The sequence below is a fragment of the Pinus tabuliformis genome, chromosome 6 (assembly GCF_031772625.1).
Source record: "Pinus tabuliformis cultivar Carrire ecotype Pingquan chromosome 6, CPIR1, whole genome shotgun sequence".
Taxonomy (NCBI): Eukaryota; Viridiplantae; Streptophyta; class Pinopsida; order Pinales; family Pinaceae; genus Pinus; species Pinus tabuliformis.
The window spans coordinates 1,207,501,247-1,207,525,366 of NC_142292.1; positions in this window are offsets into that span (position 1 = coordinate 1,207,501,247).

Below are 24,120 nucleotides of genomic sequence, written 5' to 3' on the forward strand. Positions count from 1 at the left end.
ACCAATACAAGGGATCCAAACCGGGGCTAAATTAGATCCTACACCACGGGCCAAAACCATAGAATCAAGAACGACGGGCTAAATACCACGGGCTAAACATAAGAAACCCCACGTGAGCGCGCTTCTCTGCCTTGAAGTGAGTGAACTGGGGGTCCGCACCTCATGAACGGGTAACCTGCGGGTATGTACGCACTTTATCTATGATATTCCTGCGGGTCCGTAGCTTTTGTACGGTGTACCTGCGTACCTCTTATTTTCCAACATTTTGAGAGCCTGAACAGAGCATTGCCACTTAAGAGAGTTGCCATCAAGTACAACACCTGTAACATAGAGCCATACCAGAATCATAATGCCAACAATCTCCCCCTTTGGACTTGATGGCAACCTCAAGATCTTCAATGTCATTCTCCCCCTTTGACATCAAGGGCAAAGGGTTATGCTCCCCCTAAGAACATGCTCCCCTTGACTATAAACCAGATCTGTAAAGAAGAACCATAATCCACCAAACACCATAAATGACCATGAAAGAGATAGAGACATATTGTAGCAATATTCAGACCAGCATCCATGATCTTCTTCTGTACTTCCTCCATAATGCCAACAATGCATTATATGCTCCCCGTGAACCTATGCCATTCGATCTTCGACCAATCCGCAACCCAGCACATGTACGCATATACCCCAGATGAGCCTTGCGTACAACCAACCATCAGAAGAGATTCAACAACAAGATGATGCATCAATAACCCCCAGCTTTTTCTTGAGGTATTCAAAGGTCTCCCTGGGCAATGGTTTGGTGAGTATATCAGCAACTTGTTCCTTAGAAGGAACATACTCCAACTTGACCTTTTGTTCAAGTACTTGTTCCCGGAGAAAATGATACTTGATCGATATGTGCTTGGTCTTTGAATGCATGACTGGGTTCTTTGAAATGCTGATTGCACTTGTATTATCACATAAGATGGAGATGGGTGGTATACAAGTGATTTGAAAATCCTGCAAGGTCTGCATCATCCAAAGGAGTTGAGTGCAGCAAGATGCAGCAGCAACATATTCCGCTTCAGCTGTAGACAAGGCAATCGAACTCTGTTTCTTGCTGAACCAAGATACTAATCTGGAACCCATAAAGAATGCACCACCGCTTGTGCTCTTCCTGTCATCCACGCTTCCGGCCCAATCTACATCTGTATAAGCATGAAGTGTGAGATCTGTATCTCTAGGATACCATAAGCCATAGTTTTGAGTTCCTTGAAGATATTTGAAGATTCTCTTTACTGCCTGAAGATGAGTTTCCTTTGGATTTGCCTGAAATCTTCCAACTATTCCTACTGCATGCATTATGTCTGGTTGGGTACCTGTCAAATAAAGTAGACTTCCAATCATAGATCTGTAGGTTGGTTGATACACTACTGCTGATTCATCATTTGCACTGAGGCTACATCCTGTGACCATGGGTATACATACTGGTTTTGCATCTTCTATGCCATATTTCTTCAAAATCTGCTTGAGATACTTGGTTTGAGACAAAAAGATCCCTCCTTCTTTTTGTTGGATTTGCAAACCAAGAAAATATGTCAGTTCTCCTAGCAAGGACATTTCGAATTCTTTCTACATTACCAAGGCAAAGCTTTGACTCATAGCTTCTTCATTGCTGCCAAAAATAATGTCATCTACATACACAACAAGTATTAGCAATTTGTCGTTTGCAACTTTTATATAAAGATTGCTATCTGCTGATCCTTTTGAAAAACCTTGTTGATGAAGATATTTGTCCAAACGATAGTACCAAGCCCTTGGAGCTTGTTTGAGACCATAGAGAGCCTTTTTCAATCTGCATACAAGATTTGGATCATTTCCAAGAATGAAACCATCTGGCTGCTCAAAAATACTTCTTCTTCCAAGTCTCCATTCAGAAAGGCTGATTTCACGTCCATTTGAAATACTTTGAAGTTTTGAAAGCTTGAGAGAGAAAGGAACATTCGGATGGCCTCAAGTCTTGCAACAGGAGCAAAAGTTTCTTCAAAATCTATTCCTTATTGCTGCGCATACCCTTTACAAACAAGTCTGGACTTGTTTCTAATTACTTCTCCATTTTCATTCAATTTATTTTTGAAGACCCATTTTGTCCCTATAACATTCTTATCCTTTGGTCTAGGAACTAACTCCCAAGTGTTGTTCTTTTCGATCTGCTCAAGTTCTTCATCCATTGCTTTGACCCAACATTCATCTTTGCATGCCTCTTTCACATTTTGTGGTTCAGTGGAAGAGAGTAATGCCAAATAGCTTGAAGCTTCTGCAATTGTTCTTCTTGTTTGTACACCTCCTTCTTTCTGCCCCAAAATCTGAGATTCTGGATGATTCTTCTGAACATATCTGGATGGAGTCTTCTCTTCTATCCTTATCTACTCCTCTGGTTCTTCTTGAGGTTCTTCTTCTTCATCATTCTGTCTTTGAGGGTAGTCTTCATCTTCTTCGATATCTTCATGATTTACTTGCCTAGGAATGTATCCCTTCTCATCAACCACTACATCAATGCTGTCAACAATTCTTCCAAGTCTTTTATTGTAGCACTTGTATGCTTTGCTGTGTGGAGAATAACCAATAAGAATGCCTTCATCTGCTCTAGATTCAAGTTTGCCAAGTTGCTCATCAGTATTCTTAATATAGAATTTTCTCCCAAAGATTTTGAAGTGCTTTACCGAAGGAGTCTCACCATACCAGAGCTCATGAGGGGTTTGAGTGCTGTTCACCCGGACATTTGTTTTGTTGAGAATAACAACTGCAACATATGCTGCTTCACCCCAGAAAGTTGCGGGAGTTCCAGACTCATCAAGCATAGCACGAGCCATTTGTTGGACTGTGTTATGAAACCAGCTCAAGAAAAGATAGAAAAGATAGATCAACGCCTTAGAATTCAGCCTCTTCGAGGGGGCAACCTCCTTTACATTACATAAATGAACAATTCCTTGATGATTCAAATGACAAAACCTCCTTTCTATATATAGGAGTCTAAGGAGTCACAATATAATCCAGCCGACCTAACAATAATAATATAAAGCCACAAAAATAACAATAGAGGGATTCTATGGGGCACATAAATAACAATAAGGGGGTAATAGGGGCACAACAATATAAATAAGGGGTATAACTATAATAGTAATGGGGTAATCACTAGTATTATAGGGACCCAACATGCCCCTCTCCTTCAAAAAAGTGTTGTCCTCAACGCTTGAGTAATTCTGGATACTTCTGCATAAAATTCTCATCCTCCCATGTGGAATCTTCAGCGGATAAGTTCTTCCACTTGATAAGATACTCTGAAATTGATCAATTTCGTAGCTGTCGAGTTCTTGTTTCTGTGACTGCTTCCGGTTCCAATATAATTTTTCCTTCCTCGTCAAGTTTTGGCAATATTGTTTGAATTGGGAGCTTGTCGCCTATAACCTTCTTTAAACATGAAACATGGAAAACTGGGTGCAATAGAGAAGCTGCAGGAAGCTCCAATTTGTATGCCATAGTACCAATCTTTTGCAACACCTTGTACGGACCATAATACTTTGGTGATAGTTTATTATCCTTCTTAGCTTGCTTTAGGGACATTTGCTTATATGGTTGTAGCCGTAGGAATACCCAATCACCTACATCAAAACTTCTTTCACTGCGATGTTGATCTGCCTGTTGTTTCATTCTATTTTGTGCCAACACGAGATTATCCTTTAAGAGTTGGAGGACTTGTTGTTGATGTTCGATGTGATGTTCCACTGCCTGAACCTTAGAATTTTCTCTTAAATATGATGTGATGGATGGTGGTTGATACCCATAAAGTGCCATAAATGGGGTCATTTTTGTTGCTGTATGGAAGGAAGTGTTATACCACCATTCAGCTAGAGGCAACCATTTGACCCATTGTGTCTGTTTATCAGATACAAAGCAACGAAGATATCCTTCCAAACATTTGTTTACTATCTCAGTTTGCCCATCAGATTGAGGATGATAAGATGAGCTATGAGCTAACTGAGTACCAAGACAAGAAAATAATTCTGTCCAAAAATTTCCAGTGAAAATGGGATCTCTGTCACTTACAATAATCTTTGGGTTTCCATGTAGCTTTTGAACTGTTTCCATAAATGCAGTAGAAACTGTACTGGCTTTAAATGGATGTGATAATGCACAAAAGTGTGCATACTTGGTAAGTCTGTCAACTACCACCATGATGACACTCTTTCCCTCAGACTTGGGTAAACCTGTGATAAAATCCATTGAAACCTCCTCCCAACGTTGGCTTGGAATGGATAAAGGTTGTAATAGACCCGGTGTCTTAATTGTTTCAACTTTATTTTGTTGGCAAACCAAACATTCCGCCACAAACTTTTGAATATCTGATTTAAGGCCATCCCAAAAAAAATTCCTTCTTAACCCTGTGGTAAGTTTTTAAAAATCCTGAGTGCCCTCCTAAGGGAGAAGTGTGCAATTCCATAAGAATCTTTTGTTTTAGCTGGGAATTCTTACAGAGGTATAAGCGATCTTTGTACCATAACGAATCATTTTGCTAGCTAAATGTATCAGAAGTACTGGAATCTTGTTGTAGCTTTCGAATAAGTGCCCACACTTCTTCGTCATTCTTCCATTCCTCCCTTGCTTCGTTTATCCAATCTGGTTGGATAATAGAAATGGCACACAACAATGCTTCCACATCCTCATCCTTTCTTGAGAGTGCATCTGCCACCACATTTTGCTTCCCTTTTTTGTAGATGATTTCAAAGTCATAACCCAACATCTTTGTGACCCACTTTTGTTGCTCTTCAGAGGATAATCTTTGTTCTAAAAAGTATTTAAGGCTATCATGATCCGTTTTTACCTTGAAGTGTCTTCCCATTAGGTAGGGTCGCCATTTCTTAAGTGCATGGAGTATTGCCAACATTTCCTTCTCATAAATAGCTTTGCTTAAAAACTTTCCCTTGATTGGACGACTTTCAAAAGCAATGGGTCTTTCATCTTGCATTAGAACAACACCAATTCCATTTCCTGAAGCATCACATTCCACAATAAAGGTTTTTGTGAAGTCCAGTGTAGCTAAGACCGGTGCTTGGCACATTGCCTCTTTAAGATGTTCAAAGGCCTTTGTTGCTTCCGGAGTCCATGAAAATGAATCTTTCTTCAATAATGTTGTTAGAGGTGCTGCTATTCTCCCATAATTCTTAACAAACTTGCGATAATACCCTGTCAACCCAAGAAATCCTCGCAGATGCTTTATGGATGTGGGGATTTTCCATTCCTTAATGGCTTTAATTTTGCTAGGGTCTACCTTAACTCCTTCATGAGATACAATATGACCCAAATATTCCACCTCCTGGACTCCAAAGAAACATTTGGATCTTTTTGCATATAATTGTTTCTCCTCCAATAGTTGTAGCACCCTGTCAACATGTTCAACATGATCCTTCCAAGACTTGCTGTAGATTAGTATATCATCAAAAAATACTAACACAAATTTTCTAAGGAATGGTTTGAAAATTGAATTCATCAAACCTTGAAATGTTGAAGGTGCATTGGTAAGGCCAAAAGGCATGACCAAAAATTCATAATGACCCTCATGAGTTCTAAATGCCGTTTTCGGAATGTCTTCAATCTTCATTCTGATTTGATGATATCCCGAACGAAGATCCAACTTGGTGAAGTAAATTGATCCATGCAATTCATCCAGTAATTCATCAATGACAGGAATGGGGAACTTATCTTTAATAGTGAGCTTGTTGAGCTCCCTATAATCTGGACACATGCGCCATGATCCATCCTTCTTGTGCACCAATACTACTGGAGCTGAGAAAGAACTTTGACTCGGTTGAATTATACCAGCCTCTAGCATTTCTGCAACCATACGTTCAATTTCACTTTTTTGGACATAGGGATATCTGTACGGCCTGATGTTTGGAGGAACACTTCCTGGAATCAGATGAATAGCATGATCATGATCACGCATAGGTGGGAGACCTTTGGGAGTCTCAAATACCTTGGAGTGATTGTCCAGGACTTTTTGGAGATCTGGAGCAATAGATGATTCCAATGTGGAAACATCTAGCGAACATAATTGTGCAATTACACCTCTTTGCTCCTTTTTTAGAAGCTTAGTCATGCCATTAGAGCTGATTATCTTTCCTGGTTTCCCTGCAATACCCCTTAATTCAACTTCCTTTCCTTCCACAGAAAATTTCTTGAAAATTAAAAGCTATTGTACCCAAGGATTGTAGCCATTGGACTCCTAGTACAACATCGGCACCTCCCATTGGAATGGAAAGCATTGGGCTAGTCAATACATATTCTCCCATGGATAGCTTGATATTATGGCACTTTCCAGAGCAATTTATTGTTCCTCCATTTGCAATCATCACTTGACACTCTGGTGCTGGATATAGGAAGCAATTCAATTCTTTTGCTACCCTACAATGAATAAAATTGTGGGTGCTTCCTGAATCAATCAACACTATTACCTTTTTCTTCTTGATTTGTCCTTCTATCTTGATGGTTTGAGGAGTGGTAATTCCTGCCAATGCATTACAAGATATGGTCGGATTTATTTGTTCTTCATCTAGGCTTTGTTCCTGGAATATATCCTCTTCTTTTGACCTTTCTTTCTCCTTTTCTTCTTCCTCTTCACAATCTATGTAGAATAATTTCTTCTCAGCACACTTATGACCTTTTGTGTATTTGCTATCACAATTGTAACAAAGCCCTTTTGCTCTTTTTTCTTCCAATTGTTGTGGTGTCAACCTTGTAGGTTGTGGAAGACTAGGGGCAACAACACTTCTGTAAAAATTTCCCAAGTGATAAATTGTTTACGAGAACAAAGCCATTGATACCATACAAACTGATTTGGTTCCAAATATACAGTTGCCATACGTACCTTTTGTGCATTTTGCACATTATTGAGATCGAAGAATTGCTCCATCTGTAATATCCATGTGGCAGGATCCTTTCCATCAAACTTCCTCATATCGATTTTTGGAATATGGTGATTCTTCGATCCAACATTAGCGTCTATGGAATCATGATTAACATTTCTTTTGTTCTCATCATGAGTTTCCTTTACTACCTTTTCACCATTAGTAAGTATTTCTTGTAGAAAATTTGTCAAATCTGTCTTCAAATCTGCAATGCCTGTCTTCAAATTTGTGTTCAAATCTATCTTCAAATTGTCCATCTTAGCTTCCACGCCATTTATCTTAGCTTCCACGCCATTTATCTTAGCATCTGTTAACTTTTGTGAGCGTGACATTTGTTGCACTTGTTCTTGTAATTTTGATATATCATGTAGCATTTCTTCCTCTTCTTCATGAGTCATGCTAGAGCTTTCAGGTTCCTTACTAGGTGTTTGCATTTTCTTTCCTCGGGGCATCAGTTACCGATAATAATGCTCTACTATGCCCTTTGAATTCCTTCAAAATAAATTTTCAAACCAAGCTTAAGCAAAAATTTAAAAAAATCTACACAACTTTTTTCACTTTGTAGGAGCTCTATATTGCCTCTAATGTATCTCTGTACTTTCCAATCATCTAGTTTTGAATTTGTGACCTATAGTAGCTCTCTGTGTCCTCTTTCCAATGCCACCAGTCTGATCCAAATTGGATTCTCCAAGAAAGAGTTATGCACAATCTCCCAAGATGACCTGATTATAAACCTTTCCAGAAGAGCGAAGTTGTATGAAGTGCCACGTGTACAATTTTCGATATTTGGTTCTGAAAATGATATACAAGAAACTGCAGTCCGTCCTCTTTCTGTACCTTCTTACGAAATTTCAATCTGATTTTCAGAGAGAAAGTTATGACAATTTTTCCTAGGTAACCTGTTTTGAATGTAATTCAGGAGTCTGTAAAAAGACCAACTTCCTCAGATCATATCTCCGAAAATATCGCGCGAAAATCTCTGAAATTCGGACCCAAGGTTCAGAACGATTTCTTCTCAAATGGGTTTTTTTTGCGACTTCTGAAACGTCACAGATGAAAAGTTATAGCGAAAATTCCACGATGACCTGTTTGGAGCAGCGAAACCCTAGAATCCAAAGCTCTGATACCAAATGTTATGAAACCAGCTCAAGAAAAGATAGAAAAGATAGATCAACGCCTTAGAATTCAGCCTCTTCGAGGGGGCAACCTCCTTTACATTACATAAATGAACAATTCCTTGATGATTCAAATGACAAAACCTCCTTTCTATATATAGGAGTCTAAGGAGTCACAATATAATCCAGCCGACCTAACAATAATAATATAAAGCCACAAAAATAACAATAGAGGGATTCTATGGGGCACAAAAATAACAATAAGGGGGTAATAGGGGCACAACAATATAAATAAGGGGTATAACTATAATAGTAATGGGGTAATCACTAGTATTATAGGGACCCAACAGACTGTTCTGTTCATTCTTTCCACCACTCCATTTTGCTGAGGAGTTCTAGCTATAGAGAATTCTCTTCTTATCCCATGTTCTTCACAGAAATCGAAAAATTCATTTGAGGTGAACTCCCCACCTCTGTCGGATCTGAGGCACTTAATTTTGTATCCTGACTCATTTTCAACCAAGGCTTTAAAGGATTTGAATTTTTCGAATGCTTCATCTTTGTGCTTCATAAGTCCTAACCAGACAAACCTGGAGAAATCGTCAATAAATAATATCAAGTATTCTTCTCCTCGAGGTGTCCTTTTCCTGAATGGACCACATACATCTATATGTACTAGCTCAAGAGGCATGCTAGTTGATCCTTCCTTCTCCGGAAAGTTAGTTCTGGTTTTCTTTCCAAACTGACATGATTTGCATATGGTGTTGTCTGGAATTTTGATATCTGGAAGACCGCGAACTGCCTGATATTTGCATGCTTTCCTTATTTGTGAAAAGCTTAGATGCCCCAACCTCCGGTGCCATAACCAGTGTTCATCATCCTTGCTTAGATAGCATTGTTGTTGTCCTTCTTCAAATATGTATAGATTATTTAGAGTTCTTTCACCTTTGATCACTGTTTTACCTGTATCAAGATCACGAACAAGACATCCATTTGATCTAAATATCACCTCGGTTCCTTGATCACACATCTGGCTGACACTCAGAAGATTATGCTTCAATCCATCAACATACAAAACATTTCCAGCTTTGACTTTTTCTTTTAACTGAGCAGTGCCTTTTCCTTTTATAGCTGCAGGAGTATCATTTCCAAAAGAAACTTTCTTTCCCTTTTCTAAAGCAGAATATGATTCAAGTTTTTATTTATCACCTATCATATGCTTCGAACATCCACTGTCAATGTACCATAGATTTTCCTATCCCTCTGCATAAAATACTATCCCACATCTTTCTGTTTGTGGTTCCTTTATTCTCCATGTTTTGGTGCTTGAGGCTTGTTCCTTTGTCTGCTGAAACCTGCTCCTGCATTCAGAATCTTCATGACCAAAGTTATTGCAAATAGAACATTCAACTTCATTTTCAAGAGCCGAAAAGTTGTTATAGGTCCTTTTTGTAATCCCGGTCATACTTCTTTGTTTTTGAGCTTCTCTAGTCATGATTGTTTTATATGCAACACATTGAGCTGCTTTGTGACCAAAGTTATGGCAAGAGAAACATTGTCCATTGAAGAAACTTCTGCGGTTATCAAATCTACCGGCCAAATGATTGTAATTTCTATTGTCATCCATTCTTGAACCAAATTGAGAAGATTTTACCTATGGATGGTTGTAGCTTTTTTTCACCCTTATGACGGATTGCCCCTGATAGTATTTGTTTGCAATTCGTCCCTACTTTACCTGGTGATCTCCATTGTGCTTTTGCTCATTCCTTCTTGCTGCATCAAGATAACTTCTTGAGGTGGATGCTTGAGAAGTTTCTCCATTATAGCCTAGACCTGTCTTGTTTAGAGGAGAACGCTACATTGATGATCTCATCCAAAGTTTCAGATCCTTTGACAAACTTAAGATTAATAGCCTTTATTTTCTCAATCTCTTTTCTAAGACCAACAATTTCACCTTCTAACTTTTCAAGATATTTTTCTTTTTCATCAATTTGAAGTTGTAGGGTATCAATGATCCTATTCTTTTCTTCTATACATGTCTTGAGTCTAGAAATTTCTTCATAAAAGCTATCCACATCTATAGCATCCATGTAATCATCATCTTCAAATGCCATTAAAAGTTTATAGTCATTACCTCGTTCATCTTCATCACTATTTGATAGACCAACACTATCTTCATGAGTGTAGTAGCTTTTCTTATTTGCATTCTGTTTCTTGTTCCATCTAGCAGGTTCCTTTCCTTTGTCAATCTTATCCTTATGAGGACATTTCGCAGCATAATGACCTACTCTTCCACAAGCAAAGCATTTAAAAGGTAACTTACCTCTGAACCTTCCAGTACCCCTTTGAAGATTTCTGACAAAATTTGATTCTTCTTCTTCTTCTTCTGGCACGTGACTTGCTTCATAGTAGTCTCCTTTGCCTGAAGCCTTGAAAGCAGCTTCTCTTCTGTCTGATGGACCTCCCTTTCTCATTTCATAAGCAGTTAGGATTCCGTGTAGCTGAGACATAGTAAGAGTTCGTAGATTTTCTTTTTCTTCTATTGCAGACACTTTAGATTCAAACTTGGGGGACAATGATCTTAGAACTTTTTCAACCACAATAGCCTCTTTTATTTCTTCACCCAAGTTTTTCATGCAATTAACAATCTCGTCTACCCGAAGGAAATAGTTAGCCACACTTTCATCATTATACATTCTGAGATTCTCATACTGAATCCCGAGGGTTTGAAGTTTAGCACACTTTACCTGTTCATCTCCTTCGTAGCTCAAGACAATCTTGTCCCATATTTCTTTTGTGGATTTATATTGCATAACCTTCACGAATTCTATTTGAGATAAGCATCCTAGCAGAGTATTGACTGCTTTAGCATTTGTTTCATATTTCTTCTTTTCGATCGAATCTGTAAGAGTAGCTGAAGGAAAAGTGTAGCCTGTATCTATGATATCCCAAACTTCTGTACCAAGAGATTGAAGATAGGCAGTAACTCTTACCTTCCAATAATTGAAGTTTGTCCCATCAAAAATTGGTGGCCTGATTGATGCTTCCCTCTCGTAGTTGCTCATGATGAGTGATCTTCCTTCAAGCGATCAAGCTTCTCTGAAGGACCTGCTCTGATACCAATTGTTGGAAATAATACTGAGAGGGGGGGGGGTGAATCAGTATTATCAAGTTCTTTTAATAAATCTTCCTTATTTATACTTTGAATTATTTTTGCATGTCAGTACCATAAAATAATGAGCATGAACAAGAAAAACAGATAGTCACACCAAAGAACACCAGATATAAGGTGGAAACCCAATGTGGGTGAAAACCACCTGCTGCAATATGTCTCTATCTTCTTTCAAATTAGAAACTCCTTTTACAATGGTTTTGTACTGGTGCAGTCCTTTACCAGTACACAGGCTGCAACCTGCAGAGAGCTACAACTCTCTCTCGTTTTCCAGTCTCTCCTGGAAGGGAGCTACAACCCCCTACTTCTTTTCTTTCAAGGACCACTTTTCATAAATTTTCAAACTGGATCCATAAACATCAAGAGATCATCAAGTACAAGTAAATCACCCAGTCAACTGCAGTAATCAGATCAACAATAACAGTAAACTAAACCCAGAACACCTTATCAACAGAAAAATTCAGCCAACAAAAGTCTTAAGACAGATCCGCAGTTTTTCTTTATCTTGCCTGCGTGGCTCCGCACTTCACCTTCTGCTCCCCTGCGTATACCCGCAGAGAGCCTTCTGCTGCACTGCGTATCTACGCACTTGCACCTTCTGTCGCGCCGCGTACATATACTGTAGCTCCGCCCCTACGGTTTTTATCGCGCTGCGTACCTCTACTGTAGCTCCGCACCTGCGGCTTCTGTCGCGTCGCGTATCTCTATTGTGCCTCCGCACCTGAACCTTCTAACGCGCTGCGTACCCACGCACTGCGCCTTCTTGTGCTGTGCGTACCCACGCACTGCACCTTCTTCTGCTGTGCGTACCCATGCACTGCGCCTTCTTCTGCTGTGCGTACCCTCGCACTTGCACCATTAATTACCTGCGTACCTCTGATTAGGGCCAAATTGGCAGTCCACCAGTGTGCCACAGATAGTCAGATGCCTAGATCTGATCATGCGCCCGAGAGATCACACTTCATAGATTCACTTTCAACTTCACTTTTATATAGATCAAGCTTTTAAACCGATAACCCAATATTTCAGATCTTAAGATATTCAATTTGCAAAAGATACAATAGCCAAGTGATCTCCTTCCCTATTTATAGTCAAGCCCTTATTCACACCATGGGACAAAACCATCAATAACCAATACAAGGGATCCAAACCGGGGCTAAATTAGATCCTATACCACGGGCCAAAACCATAGAATCAAGAACGGCGGGCTAAATACCACGGGCCAAACATAAGAAACCCCATGTGAGCGCGCTTCTCTGCCTTGAAGTGAGTGAACTGGGGGTCCGCACCTCATGAATGGGTAACTTGCGGGTATGTACGCACTTTATCTATGATATTCTTGCGGGTCCGTAGCTTTTGTACGATGTACCTGCGTACCTCTTATTTTCCAACATTTTGAGAGCCTGAACAAAGCATTGCCACTTAAGAGAGTTGCCGTCAAGTACAACACCTGTAACATAGAGCCATACCAGAATCATAATGCTAACAGATAAATTTGTTGTAATGGTTATGTGCTATGAATATTATTGTATTGACCCTCACTCTTACCCTTAGGCTGAGACAAAGGATGATTTTCCTTGAAAAAAATGTTATAACTACAAGGAAATAACAATGTTCTCACCATAAACTACATATGAAATGCACAATAAATGTGAAGTTGGACCAAAAACCTCTCCAAGTAGGCCATGTGTGAGGAGAATCAATGAATCCCTTCCTTACAAAAATCCAATTAACTCGAAAAGAAGATAGTCTTTTATTTCATCAAAATTGATTCAAAATTACATACTCTAATTTGTAGCTCTTCATCCCTAGTCATAAGCCAACTCAAACCTAGGATTATCTACTCTAATAGAGATACAAACACACATATTATACTAATATACCTTTGGATCATTGTTGAGGAAATCCAAGCCATGAACCAATAATGTTACCCCCAAAATCACGAGTTCCTCCTCCATAGTTAAGGTAGTTGATGAGGAATGCAATATAGAGGTGCATGATATTTGTATGTTGTAGGATAAGGGATTTGCTTAGAGGATTTGTGGCACCATTTGTCTTTCAATCTATTGTGTTAAATGGATGTTGTGGAGTGAGTGGCCATCTCTCTCCTTCTCAGGTTAGGGTCATATTCTTGTTGGAAACCTCATGGTGCTAGTCTCTTCATTGATATGATTCTTTAAATGGGTTGTTGTAAAGTGCACAACCATCTCCCTTCTTCCTTAGGTTGGGGAATTGAGGAACACATCTCTATAGCCTTGATTTTTGCTCCCCTTGGTTACTAGGACTAATTGATTAGTGCCCTAATTACTTACTAGTAAAGCATCACCTTCTCCATCACATTGATGAGTTTGTATCAGCTTGTCCTTCTCCTAGTTCTAGCAAGGACATATCTCAAAGGTAGGAACAAAGTTAAAAAACAAAGAAAGTACATATTCGATAGCCATAGGGGTCAAAGCTATAGAGAGTAGGTCAGAACCATGCATATCTCAAACCCATACTCATCGATATAGAAAAAATCAAACACGCATACATAATAATCTCATGAAATGCAAATAAAATAAATTACTACAAATTGTTAATCAACACATTGTCATTAGCTACACAAAAGGTCAATTTAGAAACACTCAACCCACTAATAGAGAAGTTGCAGGATTATGTAATGGCCTTTATTTATGAGCCCATCAATAAAATCCACTTGTCATCCATGTAATTATGCTTTTAACTTTAATTATCCTTTACTTAATCATAATAACTTTGATTAGTTTTTACTTTAAATTCTACTTTATTTAATATGCAACATTTTTTTTTTTTAAATTTAATACTTTATAATTGACTCATTTGTTGTTGTTAATATTATTTTTATTTTTCTATCATATCAAATGCAAATTAATATATCTACACATAATGTAGGGCATTACATTAAAGGCAGTGTGGGAATTCCACTAAAACATGGTTTGGGCCATATAACATAAATCAAGAGAGCTTAAGTATCATGAGATTAACTATCCAAAATAGATATGATTTGGAGCTTCTGGTAATTGTTCATGCATTTAGAGTATGGAGACATTATCTTATATATAAAAAATTGAATTCAAGGTTTGATCATGAGAATTTTAAGTTTTTGTTTACACAACCACATTTAAATGCAACACAAACAAAGTGATTGTGGTTTGCTAATAAATATGATTTTTAGTTCAAGCATGTGAAATGAAAACAATGTAGTTGATTCGCTGATTAGAAGGATGCACCTAACTATTGCAAGCTCACTTAACTCTAATTTTAAGTTGCAAATACTTGAAAAACTTACACATAATAATATTTCCATAAATTAAAGAACTTTCAAAGACTAAAAATAATATTTCAAGGATAAGTATAAAGTCTTTGAAATTTTTAGCTAACATGTTCTTCATGTATAAAGGAAAAATTTATACACCTAATAATGTAAAAAATGAGGAGTCTTGCCTTACGCGAAGTGTATGATCTACTAGATATAAATCATCTTAGATACCAAATACTACATTTTTTTGGGAATAAATACTTTTTCCCAAATAGGAAGAAAGATACAAATGGATAAATGGCCATATATCTAGAAATTGACAAAAGATGAATGTGCACCATTACATTTCTATTGGATTTTTGCATCCCTTATTCAAGAATATAAATAGAAACACATATGCATTGATTTTGCGACAAGTTTTCTTAAGACAACTACGTAGTGAAGTTCTATCATGGTTTTTATGGATAAGCTCACAAAGGTTATTCTCTTCATTTATGTGTGAATAGCACACAAGGATATAAACATTGCTCAAGTTTTTATAAGAGAGATTGTTCACTTACATGGAGCTCTTAAGAAGATTCTTTTAAATAGAGACACCAAGTTCACTTCTAATTTTTGGAAGATAGTGTTTCAAGTTATGACTCCTCGTTGAACTTTATCGCTACTTAGCATCCACAATTTTATGGGAAAATTAAAATATGTAAATCATGTTCTAGAAGATATATTGTAAATACGTCAATAGTGAATTATCCAATAAAGAGGAGTACATCTATCTTCTTGAGTTTACATATACCAATGGCTTTTATGCATCACTTGGCACAATCCATTTAAGCCACTTTACAAGAGAAGTTCTTAAGCCCCTCTAAATTAGGATGATCTAAAAACAAGAATTGATTGAGCTAGATACATCAAGAGGGAGGGAAGAATGAGTTACCAACAATATGGAACATGTAAAGGTAACCAAGGAGTGAAAAAACAATTATGCATATGCTCATAAGATTTATAGGAAATTTTCAACAACGGATCATGTGTTACAAATTAAATTTAATAGTAGTTCTCACCTAGATGTTATGGTGAACTTGCAACACTAGATAAGAATGGGTTAGTTGGATATCATATTGCATTGCCACATGAAATTAGAGTGAATATCGCAATTTTATCTTTGCTAAAGGATTATGTACATGATCTTAATCATGTTCTTGATTACTTTATAATTTAGGTGGAATCAAATTGAGAGCTCTAGATAGATCGTGTCCTCATCCTTGATAGGAAGGTCAAAATGTCATGGAATCAATTCATTGGTCAAGTAAATGTCTAGTGGAAACATTAGAAACTTGATGAGGTTAGTTGGAAAAAGGTGGGTTTGTGCAGGAGTTGTTATTCTTGATATTGGTATAAAGGTTCTCTAATACTTTTTATAGGAATGTGTTCACGCAAATAGATGGATTGTGTTTACATTGCTTGATTTGAATAAACTTTGCATGGATTTTTCACTAAAGTTACCCTTCTCCTTGATTGAATTGTCGCTAGTTTTTTATATACTAAACTTAGCCTTCTCCTTGATTTAATTGTGGCTAGTATGGGTTTTATGGAATTCATGTGATCATTATGGTGACTTGTGTGAATCTTTAGTTTTGTGCATTTAATAAAGGTTTTGATGATTTCATGTCATTTATTTTATGAAGTTTATTTATGATGACTTCGTGTGAATCTTTTATTTTGTTCATTTAATAAATTTACATAAAGGTTATAAAATATGCCCTCATCACAATATGTCCATTAGTTTGTTGGTAAGAGAAAGAGCATACTAATAGGTAATGGCTCCACAGTGTGATTCTTCAAATTAATGGTTCAATTTTATAATCGCAAGTTTCATCAAATTCAAGTGTAATAAGAAATATATAATACAATTTTATTTTTCTTATTATAATTAATATTGTTGATATATAATTTTAAAGCCATATTGTATATTTAAGAGTAATACATATATATCTTATATCTAAGAGTCATTTGCTTGACCTTAAATTTCCAAGAATTCATTTCTTCAACCTTAAAGTTAGTCTTTACTTATTTCTTTTGTCATTTCTATCTTATCAAAATGGATAACATGTTAAGATGGAAAATATTTTATGATGTTGTAAATGTAATTTAACCAGCCTAGATCCATCTTAACCCCAGACCTAGCAAGCGTCGAGAGGGATTAAATCTCTCAAGGAAAAAACCTCTTTTTTGAGTGCAAAACTTGAGGAAAGGTTTGCACCTCAAGAGATTTGATCCCTCTTGACGCTTGATAGATCCAGGGTTAAGATGGATCTAGGTTTCAGTCGTGTGCACTCATACAAAATTTGTTAAACATATAATTATTTTGATAATTTTAAATATGCTAAATATGTCTAATATTAATTTGGTCAATTTAACTTTAACTTTGCTTAGTTACCTCAGTTTGTTGAGATGAGAGAGACTCAAGTGCAAAGTGACAATGTTACAATGCTGAACGATAAAAAACGTGAATAATAAGAATATAGTGAATTACAAACAATCATCAATGTGATCAATCTGAAACTATTTTCTTCTACTATTCTTATTTTCATGCCTATTAGTTATTTTCTATTGTCGCATTTGAATGTAAAGTGATTAGCAATGTTGAATGATGGAAAATGGGAATAATAAGAATGTAGCTAATCACAAATAGTTTATAGTTTTAAGAAGAAGACATTTAAGGTAAGTGAAAATTTTATTTAGGATGGAAATTCAAGTATTGTATTTATGGTTGAATTATTGTAACAAAGAAGTTAATTCACATCATGAATAATGTTTATGTGTACACATTGAGAGAGAGTTTGTATGTTTTTGGGGTGAGATAGAGATATAGATGGAGGGAGCAGAGAAGAGATGTGCTTACACTGAAATCAATGCACACTATTAATCTAATTACTTTGAAATTAATGTACATCATACATCTAGTTGCATCAAATTAGAAATCAACATCTACACTGAAATCAATGCATCTAGTGCAAACAATCAAATAGGATTAGAAATCAACATCTACACTAAAATCAATGCATCTAGTGCAAACAATCAAATAGGATTAGAAATCAACATCTACACTAAAATCAATACATTGGCGCAAACAATAAAATCGGATTAAAAATCAACATCTACACTAAAATTAATGCATCTAGTGAAAGTTATCAAATATGATTAGAAATCAATATCTAGATTGAAACCAATGCATCTGGTGCAAGCAATCAAATAGGAGTAGAAATCAACATCTACACTCAAATCAATGCATATAGTGTAAGGTATTAAATAGGATTAGAAATCAACATCTACGCTAAAATCAATACATCTAGTGCAAGCGATCAGATAGGATTAGAAATCAACAACTACACTAAAATTAATACATCTATTTTAGTGGAAAACCAAAATATCCATGACTTTCTATATCTAACTTCTATGTCTGTATTTATCTTTGTGCGTTTCTTTCTTCTTCCCTCTCTCTTCGCCTTCCATTATGTGTCTATCTCCCTACCTTTCTCTATTTTTCTCTTCTTCCCTCTTCCCCTTGCCACCTATATCTATACCTCCCTCCATCTTTCCTTATTTGTCTCTCTATCTCAGCACCCTAAACACACCTCTCTCTCTCTCTCTCTCTCTCTCTCTCTCTCTCTATATATATATATATATATATATATATATATCTTCCTCCCTCCCTTTATTTGTCTCTCCTTCTTTATCTCTCTATATTAGCCTGCATACACACTCTCTCTCCATATATATATATATATATATCCCTCTTCCTCTCCCTCTCTATTTCTTCCCCTCTCTCTCTCTCTCTCTCTCTCTCTCTCTCTCCACCCCCTCCCTCTATATCTATATCTCATCTCCCAAACATAAACACTCTCTCTCCATATCTATCTATCTATCTCTCTCTCCCTCCCTATTCCTCCCCCCCCTCTCTCTCTCTCCATATCTATCTATCTTCCTCTCTCCCTCTCTTTGTCTCTCTCTTTTTCCCTCTCCCCCCCTCCATCTATATATCTATCTCCCCTTATCTCTCCTTCTCACCCCCAAAACATACTCCATCTCTCTATCCACCTCTATCTCTTAATGTATTTGTTCTTCCCTCCCTCTCTTTCCCCCTTCCAACTCCATCTCTCTCCCCCCCTCTCTTTCTCTTCTCTCTTCCTTCCTCTCTCTCCCTTTCTCTCCCACCTCCCTCTGTCTCTCCCCCCCATCACACACACGCCCTCTCTCCCCCTCCAACTTTGTCACTATCTCCCTCTCTCCCCCTCCATATCTATGTCTCCCTATCTCTCTCTTCCCCTTCTTTCCCTATATTTATCCTCTCCTTTTCTCCTCCTTCCCTCATCTCCTCTCTCCCTCATTCCATATTCATCTCTCCCTTATCACTCCCTCTGTCTCTCCAACTCTACCTCTCAATGTCTTTGTTCGTCCCTCCCTCTATTTCCCCCTCCAAATCCCTCCCTCTCTCCTCCTCTCTCCCTCCTCCTCTCTCTCTTCCTTCCTCTCTCTTGTGTCTCTTCGACCTCTATGACTCTCTCCCCCACTGCATCTCTCTCTTAAATATGATCCCATTATATTGTATTTAAGAAAGTATCTAAATTAAAAATATATATAATTGGTTGTAAAATATTAAACCTATATTTTGGACCAATCATGTCAAAGAAAATACAATAATAAAAACTTAAAAGAATCATGCAATATATTTCCTCTATCATTGTTAGTCACTTTGTTTTCTATCTTTTCTTGGATCCTTGGTTAAAATGAATCTACCTCAAAAGTAATTATAACCTTTTTGCTTTTAGATTTAATTAAAAAATGTTATAAAATTAAATTAAATTTAAGTATTTGTAAAATATTTTGATTTTGAAATAAGTTATGGTTTTGGGCATGTGGTATTGATAGGAAATGGTATTGTAACAGTATAATTAAAAGCCTAGATCCATAACATAATAATCAAAAGCATAGATGACCTATGGTATTATGATTTTCTTCCCTCCTCTCCCTCTCTCCCTTATTAACTAAATTTAAAGATGGTTATGTGATCATTATTTTAATTTATATGGTAAAATGGATGTTAATTTATAACTATTATTTATATGTTATATATTTTAATGTGATATGTATATTATACTTTCTTTTATCTAAAAAAATGTTTATAATTTTATTAATAATTAATAAGTTATGGTTTTTGGGCATCTGGTATTGATAAGCCATGGTATTGGCCCATGGTATTATAATAGAATAATTAAACGCCTATATCCATAACATAATAATCAAAAGCATAGATGGCCCATGGTATTATGATTTTATATTGTAAATATTAAAATTTTATCTGCTTATTAATTAAATTTAAAGATGGTTATGCAATCATTATTTTAATTTATATGGTAAAATGGATGCTAATTTATAAGTACTATTTATATGTTATATATTTTAATGTGATGTGTATATTATAATTTATTTTATATAAAAAAATGTTCATAAATTTATTAATAAAAAACAAAGTTACAATATATATATAAATGAATTTAAAAAATATCTCACATCTAAAGCTCCCACATCTAACACTCACCCATCCACCCTAAACTGAGTTGTAGAGCACCTCTCTACTCAAAAATATATTTATTTAAATTTTAAAAAATAATTGATATCATCTTAAACTTAAACTAGTGCAACTGTACCTCCCCATAGAGGGTGTTTAGAAGGAAACAATGTTTCAATTCATGCAGATGAAGGATCATATCATTTATAAAGGGTGTGTTACGCAACCCAGATGGATCAATGCATTCCTCTAGCATCACATTTGGGTGGTGAAAGGAAAGTTTCAATCAAGTGAATGAGGTTTCATTATTAATTGAGGTAACTTTGTTGCCATGAAATTGGGAGCACAACTTCCTCTTCCTAAAAAGTGATCGTCCTCTAACATTTTGCAAGTAAAAATGGGTCTTATGAAACACATGTTTTAAAGGTCTCTTCAAGGTTAATGAGTTAGTTTACATGTGAACGTCTAAATAAGCACATATCATCACTTAACTCATAAAGGCATTCAAGAAAAGAAACAACACAAAATTTGGTGACGAAGTTCACCTATCCTAGGCTACATCTACGGGCCTCCTAACATAGCTAGATGACTCCATAAATTCAGTGAAGAAGAGTACATAAAATTTGCTGACAATATGACTGGCTAGTTTCCCCTTCAAGGAAACGTTCTACTGCAAAAAAATCTCACTCTAAAAAGCATGACAACCTACAGTCAATCATGAAACAATCAACAAGAAAAACATTCTCCTACAAAGACCATGTACTTCATCTGAAAATGAGCATACAAGTACTACAATTCCACATTGAAATACAAAAAGAGAGCTTTCCTCAACAAGACATAGTGAAAAAATACAAACATATGCTGCTGCAGTAAACACATGAAGGCTAGAAAACTCATACAAGGTCCTCTCCATGCTCAAAAGCCTTCAATAACTTCTCCAAAACACTGATTCATAATGACACCCATAGACTCAAACCTACAAAAAGTATCTTCATATGTGCTCCAATCAGTAAAAAAAGGTCTCCATTGGATCCATAATGTCCAAAAACCCCTATCTGGACACTTCTTGAGCTCCAAAAGGCCAAAAACTCATCTTGTTATGGCTCTCTCAACCATTCTCTTGTTATCCATCCTACAAACTAGATAAATCTACAAAAAGAGTGACAATTTCGCCCTTAAATCTGCTCAAGAGGGAACAATTTCGCCCGCCAAAGGTGAAAATTGCTGGATCTTTTAAATGCCCATTAACACCCGTGAACGCAAATCCATTGTCACATGGGCCATACGGTTAAGGGTTTGGTTAACTGCTCGCCATCGCTGGCCTTGGAGCCAATTTCTCTGGGTTGTTGGTCACATGGCAGCTGATATGGTCAGGGCTCGGGGCTAACCACCCACCCCCATCATCAGAGCTCCTGGTGGTGGTCACATTGAGCACCGGGAATCGAGATCTAGTACTACCTGCCCTCACCCTCCGTCGTAACTCCTCCGCTTTAGTCGCATGAGTGGCAATGGGGCCTGGCACTAGGGCCTATAGTCCAACCCCTCCGCTAAGCGCCTCAACTCTTCCACGCTTGATCTTGTGGGAGGTACCATGATAAAGGGTTGGGGCTGGTCCCCAAGCCCTCCTTCAATTTCACTCTCCGATAGTCCCGTGGGATTAAACATGACTAAGGGTTCGTGCTTAATGCCTATCCCTCTCCACCGATCGCCCTTTCCACTTGTCGATGCTCCTTTGGACATACACTATGACCAGGGGCTAGTCCCAACTCTTATTCTTTGACACCAGACACTGTGGTCATATGCCCATTACCGTGACCAAGGGATGGGGATGGTTCCTGCCCCTTTCTGCTATGCTCCTTCGCTAGGTATCATGGACAGTGACACGACCGGGGGCTAGGGATAATGCTCGGCCCCTTTCCCTAAATGTGAAATCATATGACTTCAAATATATGCAGAGAAGTATATGGGTAAGTAATGACCTGTAGGTGAGATGGTGGATTTTTGGAATATGTTGCAGTAGGTCATGCGTTCGATTTCTGTTAAGACCTTGGAGCCCATAATTTTTTTTGACCAGTGTGGAGATGCCATGTGGCGACCTTCAGTTGGGCCACGTGGCAGCTTCCCATTGGGCCACCAAAACCCATTGCAACCAATCAAATTCGACCAACTCATGTTTGTACGAGGATGCCACTTGGAAAGCTAGGATTGGTCTGTATGCACCCAGTAGATGTGCTGATATCAACGATACCACTGCCTAGTCAATGACCCAGTTAGCCAACCCTGTAAAATTTTTAGTTGTTGAGTCAAATGATAAGAACATCATAACCTTTTCATATGGCATCGGATTGAGGTGAAACAAGTGTCGTTGGAATCAGAAAAACAAATACTATGACTTAACACAAGTTTCAAAATATTCTAGGCATTTCATTTTTGAGAAAAATTTTGATCTCCAGATCATACCTCCATACTAGGAACTTTTGGACTCCAAAAGTTTGCTTCTCCTAGTAAACAAAATGAGGCAAAAACTCAAAATTTTCCCAAACTCAATCCTTAATGCTCTATTTTCAATTGGTGCCTTCAATTTACAATCAAGGTACTCCACCTATCCTTTGTGTGAATACCTTACCTTCTTGTCAAGAATCAAGCCACAATTCTTATCATCATGTAGGAACAAAAACATTGATGAGTGGAATCTGAACATTCTCTTTAAACCCATCTTTCACAACTCAAACAACTTCATATTGAAGTTCCATTATTCAAGACAAAATTAAATTTACATCTTGGAAATCAGAAGCAATTCAATGTCTGCCATGCACTAATTCAAACTTTGCTTTACTATCCTCAAACTGAGCTTGTACACAAAAGTACTCTGGCTGCAAAAATTCAATGACACATTTGGCTTTGTCCACAAAACATAGTCATTTCTTTGTACAATCTTTAACAAAGATTTCATTAACAACAAGTTTCACCTTGAACACTTGTATCGGTGAGTATATGACAAAACTGTAGACAAACTAAACGACAAACATTGTTCATCCCAAAATTCCTTAAACATTTTGACTTATAAACAAGCCAACAAAATAACATGTCAAAGAAAAACATACTTGTTGCAAAATTGATTATTCTTGTTCACTTTACAAAGTACCCAAAAAAAGGTAATGACAATAACAAACTTTTACAATTTACAATGCAACAAACTATACAAACAATTTACCCAATCTTTGCCTCTCCTAAGCCTATGGGTTCTCGTTCTGCATTTATTCTTCTTTGAAGGTTGCCTTAGGAACTATGCCAATTTCCTCTTTGCCACTTGTTGTGCTCCTTGCATTAGTTTTCATAACCTCTTTATCCTTCTTCGGACAAAGTTCTGGATGTAGTTTCTGACATCTTTCATTCCCATGCCCATGCATGTTGCAATGGGTACAAAAGTACTTTTGCTTTCCCACTGACACAGAAGTATTCAAATGTGAGGGAGGTTCTTCATGCTTGATGCCAAGAATTTGCTCCATTATTTTGACCATCACCATGTGTTTCTCGCAAACAACCACACAATGGTGAACTCCATCACAAAAAGTGTAAGGGTACATGTCCTATAAATAATCAAAATTACCAGCATTTGGAAAATTCCCATGAGATTTATACCTATCCCTAGTGCTACAACTTGATGATGTGGATTAGACAATGAAATGCAAGGTCCTTTGAAGCATTCATCTCTCTTGGGAGACAAATTGACATTATCACTACCATATTGGTGTGACATATCATCCTCTGATGATTTCTTTGCCTCAAATAGTTTAGAACACTCTCCAAACTCTTTATGACCATATCCCAATCCTTGATATCTTGGTCTCTCTTTCACCATGATAGGATTAGTAATCCCTTGGCCATTTATTCTGAGGCCTCCTCCTTCATAACCCATCCGAGCTAGCAACTTCATACCAATGCCTTTAGTATGTTGTTCAAATGTTGCAAAAGATGTGTTATTAACATAAACAAAAGGATTTGAACTTGAGATGTTGATTACCTCCTTGGACTTTCCACCCATC